Here is a 10,977-nt window from a genome sequence, read left to right as displayed (position 1 = left end):
TGAGTTCAATTCATTTAAAATATAATTTATTAAATCCCCAGAGTTGAAATAGTTAACCATAGTATGAAGGTTGTGGTGAAGTCAAAGCCTTAAGACCTTTCTGTCTCTGATCTCTCTAGTTTAATTTTAGTTTAATCTTAGTTTATAATCGTGACAACCAATCAAACAATTCAACTGGTTACCTGTAAACCAGTAGGGACTAATTAAAAGCAGAACATAAATACTCATCTCCCTATAGGTTCGACACCCTCTCTATAGTGCTATCCTACAAGGAATCGTTTTATTGTGAGTAGTTATTTTATAAATTAATGATAACACAACACACTAAGGGGTAATTCAAGTGAGTCCATTTCATTAATAGAGGACAATAATGAGGACCATGTTAAAGTCCTTGGTTATATAGACCAATAAGGCATTCTTCACCCTAATGTGCATCAACAACATGATAATATGCAAATACCATTAGGCATGCCGAGACCTTTTGTTCCACAACCACAAGGCTAAGTTCCAATGGGAATGCCAAGGCCATTTTTTGTGCCACCACCACCTCCCGTTGTTAAAGCTAATCATGGGGCTTATGTAGAGCCATAAGTTACAAATCCTCCCATTGCTTTAAGAGACCATTATGTTCTTAATGAGTATAATGCACCAACATGTATTCAACTCCCTCCATTTAGAGCACATCATTATGAGATTAAGCCATAAACAATTCAAATGCTTCCCAATTATTATGGACTACCAAATGAAGAACCATATAAACATTTAGATGAATTTCTTTAAGTGTGTTCACTGTGAAATACACGGACATGCCGGAAGAAGTTTTGAGGTTAAAACCCTTCCCATTCATCCTAAAGGATAAAAAAATATTGGTTTAACAATTTGAGACCTTTTTCAATAACTTCTTGGGCAGAAATGCAATAAGAGTTCTTGAGAAAGTACTATCCCGTATCTAAAACCAATGCAATGAGAACTTCAATTCGTGAATTTTCATAAGGGGATGGGGAAATGTTTCATGAGGCATGGGAAATTTTGAATGATTTGCTTAGGAAGTTTCCTCATCACGACATTCCTAAATGGCAATTGGTTCAATATTTCTTTAAAATTTTGTCGGACAACCATAAAGGTATGGATGATGCTTCTATAGGTGGTTCTTATCTTGATAAGCATGAAGATGATATGTGGCGCTTATATGAGAGTATGAGTGAACTCAATACACTGATCTTTGTTATCTAAAAATGATAAAATTTAGGTGGAAGGAAGAATTTAGGCTTATACCAAGTTGATAATTCTAATGATATAGTTGCTGAAGTGAAGTCTCTATCTCAAAGGTTTGATCAATTTTTGATCATCCAAAATTCGGCCCATCGAGTGTCTTCCTCCCTTAATCATAATCATCATCATTCCAATGAATCTTGCATGACTTGTTCTAGTGTGTTACATTCTACTTCTAATTGTCCCTATGGACATGCGCATAGTGAACACCATGAACAAGTGAATGTCGCTTTTCTTAACCAAGGGAATAATCCCTATGGCACCCATTACAATCCCGAGAGGAGGAACCATCTAAACTTCGCTTGGAAAAGCTAGGGCGAAGGCTCCCCAAAGTGGTTTCCAAAGCAAGTATGTTCCCCCTCCTATACAAAGTTAAGGTTCTCAAGGTTATCATTCATCTTACCAAGCATCAAATGGAAACCAATTTTCAAACTCTCATTTTCTAAACCAATCATCATATTCTCAACGTAATTCAAGAAGTCTTGCATTTGAAGAAAAAGTTTTATCCGCTTTGGGTACTTTAGAGGCAAATACTCAATTGTTTCACTCTCACTCTCAATCGATTACAAAGCTAGAAACCCAAGTAGGACAAATAGCTAGCATGTTAAATGCGAGAGAGAAGGGAAAAATGGCTCTGAATCCCCTGGTGTGTTGATTTTACTCTCCAATAATAAAATACCACCTGTAATAGAACAAATCCTTGTAGGATAACACTATAGAGGGAGTGTCGAACCCACAGGGAGATGAGTATTTATGTTCTGCTTTTAATTAATCTCTATTGGTTTACAGGTAACTGGTTGAATTGTTTGATTGGTTGTCACGATTATAAACTAAAATTAAACTAGAGTGATAAGAGAGAGAAAGGTCTTAGGGCTTTAACTTCACCACAACATTCATACTATGTTTAATTGTTTCAACTCTGGCGATTTAACAAATTATATTTTAAATGAATTGAACTCAATAACATTTATTCAATACGGGTTTTAAAGAAACATGTTCTATAAAATTCAATTAACTATAACCTATCTGCGGTTAGCATGGACTATCCACCTACCTGCTCTAACTACTTTGTAAACAATCCATCTTTCCTAAGCATAGACTATGAAAACATTCTTGTATAAAAAACATTGGAACACCATTATATGACCTTTATTCTTATATCTGGCAAGGCTCCGCCAGATACCGTCCAATAAGAATAGGTTGAGAATAGAAAACAAACAATTATATCTAAGATAAGGTAATAACAATTTGAAAACTATTTAAAGCATTAAATCCAATTGAGTTGTCTCAATTGCTCATAGTCGTATAATCAAAAACATAATATACATTAAAATATCTCAGAGTTAAAAACAATCAAACCATAGTACTAGATTGGGTTACATTAGTGCCCTAAGAGAGGAATTAGCTACTCATGACGATATCGAATATCATCTGTGTTGTAGTCATCTCTATTGTCACGGACAACACTTCTCTTCTCAGGATCTTCACTTTCTAAGGTTATGGAAACCCTAAAAGCCGCCACCATAATACTAGCCTTCTAAAATAATACGAGAAAAAGGGACTCCTTCTATTAAGGCCTATGCCTTCTTTTATAGAAGAAAATAAAGGTCTGGTGGGCTTTTAGATCTTTTGGCCCATCTGGAATGAGATACGACTTGTAAAGAGAATAATCCCGTAACTTAAATCTGATCTGTCATGGAAGGTTCGAGCTTTAGGAAGTAGAGCTCGAGATTTGAGGTTCGGACTCGAGCTTTGGGAATAAGGCTCAAGCTTTAATGAATTATTGCTCGAGCTTCAAGGAATGATGCTCGATCTTCACTTTGACACTTAGTCAAATTTCTTCAATTATTTTTCGAAGCATCTTTTTCTTCAACACTTAGAATACTTTTGGGATACATCTCTTTTAACATTGGTCGATCCAAGCTTCATGGGCTCGAGCACTAGGTACCATGCTCGAGCTTTAGGTACTCAAGGCTCGAGCTTTGGGTGATGGTGCTCGATCTTGAGGTCTGGCACGAGGCCCTGGGAGCTTGGTTCTTCCATTAAATCAACTCTTCAAATTTCGACGCCTTGTGCTCGATCTTGTGGGTCAAGGCTCGAGCAACCTGAGGTTAGGCTAGAGCACCACTTGAGTAGGGCTCGAGCTCTGAAGGTACAAGGCTCGAGCTTCAATGCCTTGTTGATTTTTCTTCTCTTTCTTGCAGGGCCCGAGCTTCAAGACTTAGGCCCGAGCTTTGGATCATGAATTCTTCCAAACTTCACCATTTAAGCTCCCAGCTTGCTCTGAATGACCAGCAATGACTCTGTAAGCTTCAATATCAGTCTTTTCATCATAAAGTCTAGATTTTAACCGTTTCTCTAGGAAAGTACCTATAAACACACATTAAATATAAATTAGTCTAACAATGGATAGAAGTATTACTTTAGGTCTTAACATATGTATATTTAGGGGCACGAATATGCAATATTCAGCTTTCATCGCACCCCTAAACTTACATATTGCTAGTCCCTTAGCAATAGAGAACTAAAAAGTTATTTTCGGAGGGATCACAGTTACATTTAGCTTATGTAACAAGCCTTTAAACCCCTAGGTTACCCCTAGTGGACGAGTTGTAGCCTCGTGAGGTTTCCAGTGATGGTACCCATAAATACCTCAAAACAGTGCCTTATTTGCATGGTAAGTTCATTTAAACCTGTTTTCAAGTCATAATATCCCTGCAGTTCATTAATCAGTCAAATATAGCAAGTACAACCAATCATGTAATCAGAAAAACTTTCAGCTTCCAATTTCAATTTAGCAGCCATGGTCCTCATGTATCAGTTTAATCATTTATTGAACAATCTTAATCTCCAAAAACTTTTTGAAATTGATCTTACAATTAGACGTGTGGCTTACTGTCCATGCTTGCATTTATTTCTTACTATTCCTCAATTCACAGGTAAACTTTTCAAATTCCAATTCCCAAGGCATTTATTATTTTTTTCAAGGTATGCATTTTTTTCAAAAAAGATACTATGCAATGTTCAGGTCTATTAAGCTTTCTAGATCACCTTTGTAACGAACTTTCAGCAAATAACTCCCAGACCAGACAGTCTTAGGACATTAAGTGATAAAACACCCTTCCTGACCTAATTGTCTAAATAATTTAGGTAACCTAAACCCCTTATGTAACAAGCTTTCAGCCAACGACTCCTAGACTAGATGGTCTTAGGGTATTAGGTGTTAGAACACACCTCTAAGGACTTAATTGTTTAAGCAATCTAGGTACAGACCAGAACTTGATCCTTTTTTACATTTTTTTTTTCACCTTTTTTTCTCTTGCTTTCATTCACAGTGGTGAAGAATTTTTTTCTTTTATTGCATTGCATAAATACCAATTTTTTCTATTTTTTTCTTTTCACTTTTTTTTTATTTTATTTTATTTTATGTCTTGGTTATCAAACTTATCAAATCCACCTGCATATATCAGTCTAACTTAAAACAAAATAAGGCTTCTAGTTTTTACCCCACAGAATTCATGCAAGTGTGAATATGTGCAAAGTGTAGCATCTCAGAGATCAATATCATTAAAAAATTATTATCCTAATAGAGTGGACCACATGCCACCAACTGATTTCAAAAAATTTCAAGAATCTCTTTTCATAATATTTTAGCATACAAGCCATATCTAACCAATATCAAACTGCAAGCAGAATATATGACAATCAACAGACTCAAACTCATGCTTATAACATCAAATATCATATCATGTCCTTGTGTTGGCAAAATAATCAATTTAAATTTCCCAATTTGTACCTCACCCCCAAACTTATTATGCTCGTTGTCCTCAATGTGTGAGAACAAAAGAGAGTTAGAAAGATATTACCATGCAAGCAGACCAACAAAGATATACCAAATTGAAGAATAGAAGGGAAAATGGAGAAATCACCCCCAAACTTAATCTATAGTAACTGGTAAAATCAACAAACTCTAATACACATCAGAGTATCAAGCATATGGAGTAATAATAGAGAAATATCACATTTAGCACAAATATTGTCAAAAGAATAGTATAGGCAAAAAACATCTATATAAATGAGAAATATCAGTACAATACTTTTGAAATAACAAACTTAGGGTAGATATACAGAATAAAGAAATAAATACATCAAAAAGATTGCCCTAGTCAATAAAAGTGCCTATCTAACAAAAGAAAATATAGAAAAACCCTAGACAGCTAATCTATTTGTGGTGGAAGAGTATTGGTGGATGTAGAAGGAGCAGACGGAGTGCGACACAATAACTTCTCTATAATGCTCTGCTGCGCAGTCAGCATCTATCGCAGCACTGCCCGTCCATCCTGCAGCTCAGTCACCCTGACCTGAAGCTCTCTAATCTCAGCCTAAGAAGAACTCTCAGGCTGTGTTGCAGGAACCGGCCTCTTCCTCTGTGGTAGGGCCTAGCCATCGGAGAAATCCATCTCATCCTCCGTAGCCTCATCGTTATCCTCATCATATGGCACACACCGTGCCTCGGCATCTAAACGCCGTCGATCCTCTCGGATCTCATCATCAACCCCCCACTCCTGACATCTGGTCTTGGGCATATGCCCACAAACGTTGTTCCACTGAGTGAAACAATACTGGGTGAAAACTGTAACTATAGCCTATTTCTGGGGTAGTGGAACCCCCGAGATCTCCATCAGGCAAGTAAAAAGCCTGGGAAAATGTATATGGTGGGTTGGAAGGCTTCGGGACTCTCTTATCTCATCATAAAGTCGACGAAGCTGTACGAACACCAATTGGGGTATGGACACCTAATAGCCGACGTGGAATGCATAGTGTACATCAATCATCTCTGTGTACCGCCCTATCTTATGTCCGATAGGGCGAGCATTGGCCACAAGGACCGTATCTAGGAACCAGAAATATCTCAGAAGCTGTGACTTCTGGATAGTCTCCAGAGTGGTAGAATGCCTCCCCTGGCCAAGTGCTCTGACCATTGCGTCTCTAGAAAGGCCAAGGGAAATGGTGGAAACTGCCCCTGAAGAGCGGCAGGGCATCTATGGTAATAGCCAATAGCCCGTGCTATAGCCTCACAGTTCACTATCAGCTCTACTCCCTCGACAGTGGCTGTAAAGAAATCCTCGCCATCATGGGCATCATCGCCCGCATGTAGCAGCAAAGTGCGACAAAACGCACGTACTAGTCTATGATAGGAAACTTGTGCTGGATGCCTTAGGAATCCCGACAGCTATCGAGCCTGTAGGGCCTTTACTACCCAGAATGTGCCTTCGTGGTGCTGAAAATCTTCCGACACAAAATATGTCTCATAGCGAATAGTGTTGTATCGCCATGCATCATCCAGTGCCATAGCTGGAGTCCGAACAACCCTCTGTCGTGGACGTCGAGGCATCTCTATAACTGTCTAAATCCCCAGCACTATCCCTCAAGACTATCCAATAAGTTCCCCGAATATATGCTCCAAGGCCCGAGCTTTACTCAGGTTGAGGCTCGAGCTTTATGTCCTGATGCTCGAGCTTTCTGCAAGCAAAGGCTCGAGCCCAAATATGAGAGCTCGAGCTTCCTGGGTTTCAACCGAAGGCAAATCTTCACCAAGCCTTCCAAAAACTTTCCAAATCAATCCAAGCCACCCCAAACTTCTCCTTAATTACCAATTCACCCCAAACTCTAACATTTTCACCCCAACTCCTCCAAAACAACCAAACCCGTGTTCTTTAAATCCTAAATTAGATCTAGAATTTCTATAAGTTTGGATTATTACAAAGGATTAGCTAGGGTTATACATGATCAAACCTAGTTTTTTTAGAAAATTTGGGCATTAATTTAGGGCAAATTCGTGTATGATCTTCTCTCCGTCTTCTTTGTTTTATATATATATATATATATATATATATATATATATATATATATATATATATATATATATAACAAAGAAGACGGAGAGAAGATCGTACCTTTTGATGTTGAATCGAAGCCTAAAGTGATGAGGATGATTGAAGTGAAGAGATTGAAGAGATTTGGGAGAGAATGGAGGCAAGAACAAGCAAAGGCACGAGGTTTCCAAGCTCGGCACGAGGGTTTCCTTATATTTTAAAGTACAAATGCTCGAGCCCAAGGTTTAAGGCTCGAGCATGGCTACTGAAAACCCTAAAGTTAACAATGGTGGAGGGCTCGAGCTTAGCGTGTACAAGCTCGAGCTTTTAGTAGCTGATGCTCGAGCTTCAAGGTGAAAGCTCGAGCTTTGAGACAAATTTTTGGATTTTTTCTATTTTTTCTATTTTTATTTCTTTTTCTTATTTAACCTAAACCTATACTAAACTAAAACTAAAATAACAATAAAAATTACTAAAATCTAAAAAAAAAAAAAATAAAGCAAAAATAGAAATAAAAATAAAAGAACTACGGTACAACATACAAATGCTAAGTTTAACGTCGATAGCTCGACAGCACGCTGAGTTTAACGTCGATAGCTTGATAAAAACTGACCTCTCTAGTCCAAGTAAATAGGATCATGAAGTTCTACTGCCTCCAATATGCCTCTCTACATACTACCCTCTATGTAGGGTTTAAGTCTCTGTCCATTGACATTGGATAGTTGTCCAGTATTGCAATCCTGTATCTCTATTGCACCATAAGATGTAATAGAAATAATCATGTATGGACCTTCTTAACGTGACTTCAGCTTGCCAGGAAAAAGTTTCAGTCGTGTATTAAACAACCACACCTTCTTCCCGGGCTCAAAAGTCTTACGTAAGATATGTTTATCATAAAATGCCTTAGTCTTTAATTTGTAAACCTTTGCACTCTCATAAGCATCATTATGCAATTCTTCGAGCTCTGTTAGTTAAAGCTTCCTATTAGAACCAACAGAGTTCATATCAAAGTTAATCTTTTTTATGGCCCAAAAAGCTCCGTGTTCAAACTCTGCAGGAAGGTGGCACCCTTTACCATAGACTAGACGGTAAGATAACATACCAATCGGAGTCTTAAAAGCTGTTTGGTAAGCCCACAAAGCATCATTTAGTCTTAAAGACCAATCTTTACGATCTGGCTTAACCGTTCTTTCAAGAATTCTCTAAATCTCACGATTGGATAATTCAACTTGGCCATTTGTTTGGGGATGATAGGGAGTAACAACTTTATGAGTGATGGAGTATCTTTGTACCAAAGTATGGAAATACCTATTATAGAATTGAGCACCCCCATACTAATAATAGCTCGTGGAATACCAAACCGACTAAAAATGTTCATTTGAATGAACTCAACCACGACTGCGTGATCGGCGATTTTAGTAACCACTGCTTTAACCCATTTAGACACATAATCAACAGCTACAAGAATATATTAATTATGATTTGATTGAACAAAAGGACCAATAAAATCAATACCCCATACATCAAAAACCTCAATGACTAAGATCGGAGTTAAGGGCATCATGTTTCATCTGGAAATTGATCCTAACTGCTGACATCAAAGGCACGACCTACAAAACAAGTATTCATCCCAAAAGAGTGAAGGCCAAAAAAAACCACATGGAAGAATTTTGGCTGCAATTTTCTTTACACTAATATGACCTCCACAAGCTAAACTGTGACAGAAGGTCAGAATACAATGAAACTCACTCTTAGGAATACATCCACAAATGATTTGATAAGCACAATACTTGAAAAGCTGGGGATCTTCCCAATAGTACATCTTATCTGAGAGAATAATCGATCTTTTTCTAGCTTTGACCAAGATAAAGGAATTTTGTCTATTGTGAGGTAATTCATAATATGAGAAACTAAGGCAAATCTATATGAGAAACCCTAAATAGCTGTTCATCCAAAAATGAATCACAAACTGGAAGTGAAGTTGAGGTATCCTCAATCAGAATTCTAAAAAGATGGTCAGCTACCACATTCTTTTACCATTTCTTATCCCGGATCTCATAATCAAACTCTTGAAGCAGGAGGATCCATCGAATCAAACGGGGTTTGGTTTCCTTTTTAAAGAAAAGATGTCTCAAAGCAGAATAATCAGAATCGACCACTACTTTGGAACCCAACAGATAAGATCTGAATTTGTCCAAAGCAAAGACAACTGCAAGCAACTCTTTTTCAGTAATGGTATAATTCAATTGTGCTTCTGAAAGAGTTTTGCTCGCATTGTAGATAACATGAGGAAGCTTATCTACTCGTTGTCGCAAGACAGCACCCATAGCATAATCAGATGTGTTACACATGATCTCAAATGGAATAGCCCAGTTTGGAGGATTCATGATAGGAGCTAAAGAAAGAAAAGAGCGAAGCTTATGGAAAGCTTTTAGGCATGATTCATCAAAGACAAAATGAGAGTCCTTTGAAAGTAGATTACACAAATGACGAGAAATTTTGCTGAAATCTTTAATGAAACGTTGATAGATCCCGGCGTACCCAAGAAATGATCGCACTCCCTTACGGAGGTAGGAAGAAGCAATTTAGAGATTAAATCTACTTTGGCTTTATCAACTTCAATGCCTCTCTCTGAAATGATATGTCCTAAAATGATCCCCTCTTGAACCATAAAATGGCTCTTCTCACAACTAAGAATAAGATTAGTTTCCCTACAATGCTGAAGCACTAGGGACAAATTTTGGAGACAATTTTTGAATATGGACCCGAAAACAGAGAAGCCATCCACAAAGACCTCGAGAAACTTTTTAACCATGTCCGAAAAGATAGACATCATAGACCTCTAGAATGTTGCTGGCGCATTACACAATCCAAAAGGCATCTGTCTATACACAAATGTACCGAATGGACAAGTGAAAGTAGTTTTCTCTTGATCCTTAGGATCAATGGCCACCTGATTATAGCCGGAATATCCGTCTACGAAGCAATAGCTCTGGCCAGCCAATCGCTCTAGAATTTGATCAATGAATGGTAATGGAAAATGATCTTATCTAGTAGCGGAGTTGAGTTTCTGGTAATCAATACACACACGCCATCCAGTGGTGGTGCGTTGTGGAACTAATTCTCCATCAAAATTCTCAACTACTGTAATACATGTCTTTTTAGGTACCACCTGAGTAGGATTCACCCACTTGCTATCTGAGATGGGGTAGATTATTCCTGCATCTAGTAACTTCACAACTTCCTTCAAAACCACCTCATTCATATTTGGATTCAATCTTCTTTAGAGTTCCCGAGATGTTCAGGAATCCTCTGCTAAATGAATATGATGCATTCAAATTGTGGGACTAATTCCTTTTAAATTAGCCACACTCTACCCAATAGCCTCTTTATTTTGCTCGAGTACTTTTAAGAGACTACTTTTTTGGTAACTTGTAAGATTTGAAGCAATGATCACTGGGAGGGTGTCATTTAAACCCAAAAAAGCATACTTAAGCTTGTCTGGTAGTGGCTTAAGCTCAAGCTTAGGTGGAGACTCTAAAGAAGGAATACGCGGAGTACTAGAAAGTGGAGGAAGAGGTTCAAGTCTAGATTTCCATGGAGGAAAATCTGTGATAGGATTGGAATTGAGCAAGGTATTCACTACAGCTATTGAAGATTTGATTTCGAAGTCTTCATAATTAAAGTGATTTAGACAAGCTTCTAAAGGATCCTTGGGTAAAATAGTTGGGAGTGATTCCTCAACCAACTCATCAATAACATCAAGAAAAAAGCATTCACTATCATCGTAGGGATGATGAATAGCATTGAAGATATTCAACTTGACTTT

Source organism: Cornus florida, unplaced genomic scaffold (assembly GCF_030987335.1).
Source record: "Cornus florida cultivar Cherokee Brave unplaced genomic scaffold, ASM3098733v1 CherokeeBrave_3.0.0_Hap2_Chr08, whole genome shotgun sequence".
Lineage (NCBI taxonomy): Eukaryota > Viridiplantae > Streptophyta > Magnoliopsida > Cornales > Cornaceae > Cornus > Cornus florida.
Note: the sequence above shows the minus strand (reverse complement) of the source record.